We start from the raw sequence: 6,720 nt of genomic DNA, 5'->3' as shown, positions 1-6,720 counted from the left end.
GTTCTCACGTGACCACATCTTTTACCTTCCTTGCTAAGAAAATTAGGCCTTTTAAATGGTCTGGTTTCTGATGAAGAAGACACAAATCAGTCATTCTTGCAAGAGCCTGACATTGTGGTGATTAAGTCTTTTCTTGTCTGTGAGAGGAAGTGCAGCCTTTGCCTTAAAATGTGACTTGAAGGATAATGACAAAACCTCATCCCTTAAAAATATAACCCTTGAATGCCTCCCAGGGTGTCCGTAGCTTCTACCTTAGTGGATTCTGCCTGCAAAGCCCTCAGTGCCCAAGACTATAAACCTGACGCTGGCACATGGCAGTTATAGCTTTTAGATGATTCAGCTGAGAAGGTGTTTGGAGGATGGAATCCAGATGAAGAACATTGGGTAAGAAGGTGTGTAAGTTCCGAAATTGGACCAAAGGGGGTCAGTGTCTGGGTAGGGCAGGGCTGTGGGAGTCCCCGGTTCCTGACGGGACAAGGGGAAAAACCCGAATTCTCTTAATAAATATAACTGCTTCTTGCAATGCCTTATAGTCTGTCAGTTTATTTTGCATAAATTATACCTTGGTCTTAGTCAATTATGCAAGAAGGACAGTCGAGATTTTAGTGCTACTATTGTTTGCATTTTACAGATGAGGTTGTTGTTGGTCTAGGATGCTAGACTGACTTGGTCACATAAAAGGAAGTGGCTGGGCATTTATCTCATTGGAAGGTGCTGGAAAGGGCCTCATTGCAGGAGATTCTATTGCTTATTTATTTATTTTGAGAGAGAGTGTGAGAGCGTGGAAGTGAGAGGGGCTTGATCTCAGGAACAGTGAGATCATGATCTGAGTAGAAATCAAGAGTCAGGCACTCAACCCACTGAGCCACTCATGTGCCCCAGGAGATTTTTAATTGTCTCTGCGCCTTCCCGAGCACTCATTGTGCCTAGTATCTCAGTCTACATATAGTAGGAGTTCAAAAGTTCATTTTTTATACATTTAAGTGTGTCTGAGAATGTTAGTTTCCTTGAAGTACAGTAAAATAACACTAGTCCCCAGTAGCTAACTATTAGAAAAGCATAAATTGTTTTTGTTCATCCATTCTTTCTTTTTTATATTCCTAGCGTCTAAGAAATGCATGCCTTATTTAATATTTATTTATTTTGAAACAGAGAGATCGCATGTGCACAGCGGGTGTGGGAGAAGGGCAGGGAAAGGGTGAGAGATAATTCACAGCAGGTTCCATGCTCTCAGTGCAGCTGTCGACACAGGGCTCGAACTCATGAACTGGGAGATCATGACTGAGCTGAAATCAAGAGTCAGACACGTAACCGACTGCGCTGCCCAGGTATCCCATAAATGCATGCTTTCTTTATGTAAGTGAAAGATACTCAACTGAGCAAATAAAAGCAAGAGTGGGTTCTTAAGCAACATGCAGACCATCAGGAAGGAATACATGCCTTAGGAGTAAATCGTATCTGAAAGCTTTCGGGAAATATTATAAATAGGGACACTGGGAATGCCGTATGTTCATATTTAATATTTATGAAAGCTTTTATGATGCTTAATAATTCGTTCTTAATAAAATTACATTGCATACCTACCTTTTACAAACAAAGCCAGAATAAAATCCATGATGCTACTACGGTGCTATTAAAGAGTGAAGTTTTTCTTCTTAGACAAAAAAAAAATCTGTCTAGGAGCCTAAGATTGCTAACAAAATTAAATAGCTATGACACTTGTATGCTTATTAAATTAAAACTTCATTGATTAGACATTATATAGTGTAATCGAATTTTTGCTAAGGATTTTTTATGACTTTCTTAAGATGTTACTTACCAAAAATTGTTTCTGTTTACATGAAAGGGAAAGTTATTGCTGGATTAGTTCAGTTTAATAATTTTATTATGGAAGTCTGATTTTTTAAATTTTTTTGTTTTTATTTATTTTTGAGAGACAGAGAGAGACAGTACAAGCAGGGGAAGGTCAGAGAGAGAGGGAGACACAGAATCCGAAGCAGGCTCCAGGCTCTGAGCTAGTTGTCAGCACAGAACCTGACATGGGGCTCAAACCCATGATCCGTGAGATCATGACCTGAACCAAAGCGAGATGCTCAACTTACTGAGCCACCCAGGTGCCCCCGAAGTCTGATTTTTAACTATATTCCCCAAATATATAATTTGGAATGGTTAAAGGACTTTTTTCAAACTTGAACTTGGAATTTTATATACATTGAAGCATTACGATTATATTCAATAAATTTGATTTAACTTTCATGGCTAAGAATATTAAATTAAGAAAATTTATTTTCCTAAGGATGTGCTATACTCCTTTTTTTTAATTCATGGGAGTTTATCAAAGAAGATATTCTACAAGGTTTCAGTGAGCAAGAATCCTACCTTCACATCCTAATTGGCAGAGTGATTATGATTAAAACATAGCTGACTAAAGTATTACATGAAATAATATTTGTCGAGGTCATGTGTTTGTTTTCCAAACAGAATAATACTATTGTTAAAAGTAAAATACCTTTGGATATTATCGTTACTGTTCTCTTACAAATCATTGAGCTAACCGTTCTGAATACTGATAGAAAATTTATATATTATTCTCATAAAAAAATCCGTTCAAAGAAAATACAACTCCTCACTCATAAAGAGCATCTCCTGTGCTGGAGAGGTGGCACGGAACAAGATGCTGTGCTCAGTGCAGTTTGATCCTGAATTGTAATACTTGAGGGGCGACTCTGACCTAGGAGTGAGTTCTCAGTGAGAGTCCATTGATGGGAGCACACAAGTTCAAGGAGAGCCCAGGAAAAGGAGTATCATAGTCTAGAGGTGAATGAGAAGTGCTCTGTGAATGGGGTGCTTGCTGGGCTCCCCTCAGCACCCTCCCAGGGGGACCCTCAGGCCCCTAGTGTGAAATGCTAGGTGCAGAAACCAAGGGAAGGACCCACACTGAGCACCTTCTCTCTATCAGGCATTGAGTTGCCGTGGCTCATCACTGTCTCTCTGAAACACCAAAAAAGCCCCATCACAAACAAAACGAGGCTTTCATGTTCCCGGCAGGCGGATGTCTGCTCCAAAATCTCACTTCTAGACATGTTTCCCAGCACATCTTCCTGTGGAATCCATCTGTGGGCATGGGAGCGGGGAAAAGGCTGTGATATATGAATTGCTGTCTTCATTCACCTGGCTAGAGAACTGAAAGGAATGCTTGAGTAGATAGAAAATGTGAGAGACGGGCTTGGAGCTCTGTCGCTGTTTCTTTGAGCGAAGCGGTTCTATTCCTTGAGGGCATCAAAGGCCACCTACTGTGTTTATCCCTGTGTACTGTGTGAATTTTCAAGGTCTATGCCAAACATTCAGTGTCCAGAGAAAAATGTATTCATGCATCAAGAGGTGATTACATCAGAGGAAAGCTTCGACTCATATTGACTAAACTCACAAGTGATTAATGCATGAACCAGAAAGAAAATATATAAAATTCTAATAACATATGACTCCCTGGTAAGTGCCCAATGATTAATCTTTGCAGTTGATCATGATGGAGTCTTCACAGGTGGGTTATGAGTGCCTGGAACTTCCATCCAGAGTGAGTCAGATAGAAGCACTTTCTACTCTGAGCATTCTTCACACACGCACGCACACACATGCATCATACATACATATTCTCGCTTGGGGATACCATTTCCTGGTTTCCTATGAGAATTCCCATTTCTGTGCTCTTATTTTTGTCTGCTTATTTCTCATCTGGTTCATTGTCACCATTAAAAAAAGACGTATAGACCTGAGGGTTTTCCTTGACTAGAATTTGTGACTTTGTCAAATCCTTCCCACATATTTTAAAATATATTACTTCAAGGCAAATGTGATCTCCTCTACTATAAATTTGACTATTTTCTTGGCATATTTATTTTTCTTGGTATATTTATTCTCAGGGAGTAATTCTTTCTTCAGGTTTTAGAAGTGCCATCTATTGACTCAAAGTAGTTAGTGGTAATGTAATAATTAATGCAATAAAACACAAAACAAACCAGCTGAGAAAAATAGATGTTAATCTCTAAACATGAAGAAGTATGTAGTTGATTAAATGAATCTAGCTCTTTCCTTTAGTTCTGGAGAATGCAGTTTCTAGTATAACTTATAATTTATTTTCAGACTTCCTTCAGCGGTTCTGAGAGATACATATCCCTTTTAAAGATAAACACCATTGAACTGATTTTTAATTGGTAATTGAAATTTGCTATATCAAAATGTTTTACAGGAAAACTTTAGTGATTTACATAATTTTGCATTTGTGAGATGTCATTTCATGGATCTGATATTTTTCTTTCTGCCATAGGCCCCACCTCCTAACACTGTTACTTTGGAGATTTGGTTTCAACATAAAGATTAGGTGGGGGGGGGAGGGGAGATAAACACTCAGACCATGGAAGAATCCTACCTTCATTACAATGGAAATGGGGACATACAGCTATACTATTCAAAACTTCCTCTGTATGGAATCACCTGTGGATTTTTAAGAAGTAGGTAGAATCCTGTAGATCAAAGGTGGGGCCTGAGATTCCAAAATTCCATCAGGTTTCCAGTTGATGCATAAGGATGTGGGACCCCACTGAGTCATGAAGACGTAGAAGATGTAATTTGCTAAATGGATCTTATTTTCTGAAATAAGCTAGTATCTGTTCTTGTCATCATTCTTTTCCTTGAAGGTCTTATCATCTGGTCTCTGAAACAAGTGTTAAGACCTAAATCTTGGTGGCTCAGTGGTTAAGTGTCCGAGTCTTGATTTGGCTCTGGTGGTGATCTCATGGTTCTTGAGAATGAGCCCCATGTTGGGCTCTGTGCTGACAGTGTGGAGCCTCTTTGGAATTCTCTCTCTCTCTCTCTCTCTCTTTCTCTCTCTCTCTCTCTCTCTCCCTCCCTCCCTCCCTCCCTCCCTCCCTCTTCCTCTGCCCCTCCCTGCTTGTGCTTTCTCTCTCCGTCTCTATGTCTCTCTCAAAATATATAAATAAATTTTAAATCCATTATTGTTCTTATTCAAAGGATGCATTGATAACACTTGTAAACTCTTCTACCACAATTTTTGTGTATCTTAATATGGATAGAAAAGATCAAATACATTTTTCAACATTTCATGATGAAGAATAACAAGGTTTTATCTCCTGGTCATTTATTATTTAAGGAATCTTGTGGCATGAACAACAATTTGTGTACAACCCATCCAAGTAGAACAGCACAGTAAGAGTATGATCTGAGAGAGAAGTTCAAACTTTTGAGTTACAATAATGATACTCATTATGATATCATTATTTAATGAAATCCAACAACGATTCTTATCTCTCAGCCTTATTCATGGGGGAGTAATGAATTGTGTGTATATCAACATGGTCTTTGGTTAGGAGATGCCTTCTAACGATTCTGTAAATGTCTCGTGCACTTGAAGATGAACAATCTATACAGAGAGATATTGAGTTATCACTGGGAAAAGGGGAAAATAATGGATAGAGTTTATGAGAGATGTAATATTTTTATTCCTTCAGTCTTAAACATCAATGGCAAAGCTGTTGAAGCTGAATAATAGATTACTAGGTTCTACTAAATTATTTTCAGTATGTTTCTTTATACTTAATTTTTATTATAGGAAATTCTAAATGGAGATATGATTAATGCATGCTAATAAGACTTTTATTACATGTTTTAAAAACTTCATATTTACTTATTTATTATTATTATTATTATATTTATTTTCAAGTTAGTTAACAAACAGTGTAGGCTTGGCTTCAGATGTAGAACCCAGTGATTCATCTCTTATATATGGCACCCAGTGCTCATCCCAAAGAGTGTCCTCCTTAATTTCTGTCACTCATTTAGCCCATCCTCCACCCAACCCTATTGACCCCTAGTTGGATCTCTGCATTTACGATTATCTTATGGTTTCCCTCCCACTGTTTTTATCTTATTTTCCTTCTCTTTCCCTATGTTTGTCTGTTGAGTTTCTCAAATTCTACTTATGAGTAAAATCATATGATATCTTTCTCTGACTGACTTATATTGCTTAGCATAATACCCCCTAAGAAATACTATTCAGCAATGAAAAAGAATGGAATCTTGTCATTTGCAAAACTTTATGTTTAAAAGAAAAAGTTTTGGGGGCACTTGGGTGGTTCAGTTGGTTAAGCATCTGACTTCGGGTCATGGTCTCACAGTTTGTGGGTTCGAGCCCCATGTTGGGCTCTGCTGACAGCTCAGAGCCTGGAGCCTGCTTCAGATTCTGTGTCTCCCTCTCTGTCTGCAGCTCCCCTGCTCATGTTGTCTCTCTCTCTATTTCTTTCTTTCTCAAAAATAAATAAAAAGTAAAAATTAAAAAAATAAAGTGAGGAGCTCTAGCTATTGGAGAAGGATTGAAAAAGCATGACTTCTACAGGTAGGAAGTTCTAAGGCCCATCTCATGCAGTGCACCCCCTGTGGCCTCCTGGAGGGGACACTGTGCCTGTCTCAGGCATGGATGATGGATGGTGCTTGTTCTCTCTTGGAACAGCTAGAGAGCTCGTCATGTTCTCCATAGACGGGTCTTCTGTCCCTGTCATCATTGGGTGCTTTCTCTGCTATCTGAAACCACAAGAAGATGACTCAATATATATTTTCAAAGCATGATAATCTTATGGAAACAGAAAGTTTATTTTTGTATTTGTAGTCCTCCTTTTCTCTGACCACCCCTTCTGGGTCTGTGTCCTG

The sequence above is a fragment of the Suricata suricatta genome, chromosome 1, assembly GCF_006229205.1.
Source record: "Suricata suricatta isolate VVHF042 chromosome 1, meerkat_22Aug2017_6uvM2_HiC, whole genome shotgun sequence".
NCBI classification, from domain to species: Eukaryota; Metazoa; Chordata; class Mammalia; order Carnivora; family Herpestidae; genus Suricata; species Suricata suricatta.
Note: the sequence above shows the minus strand (reverse complement) of the source record.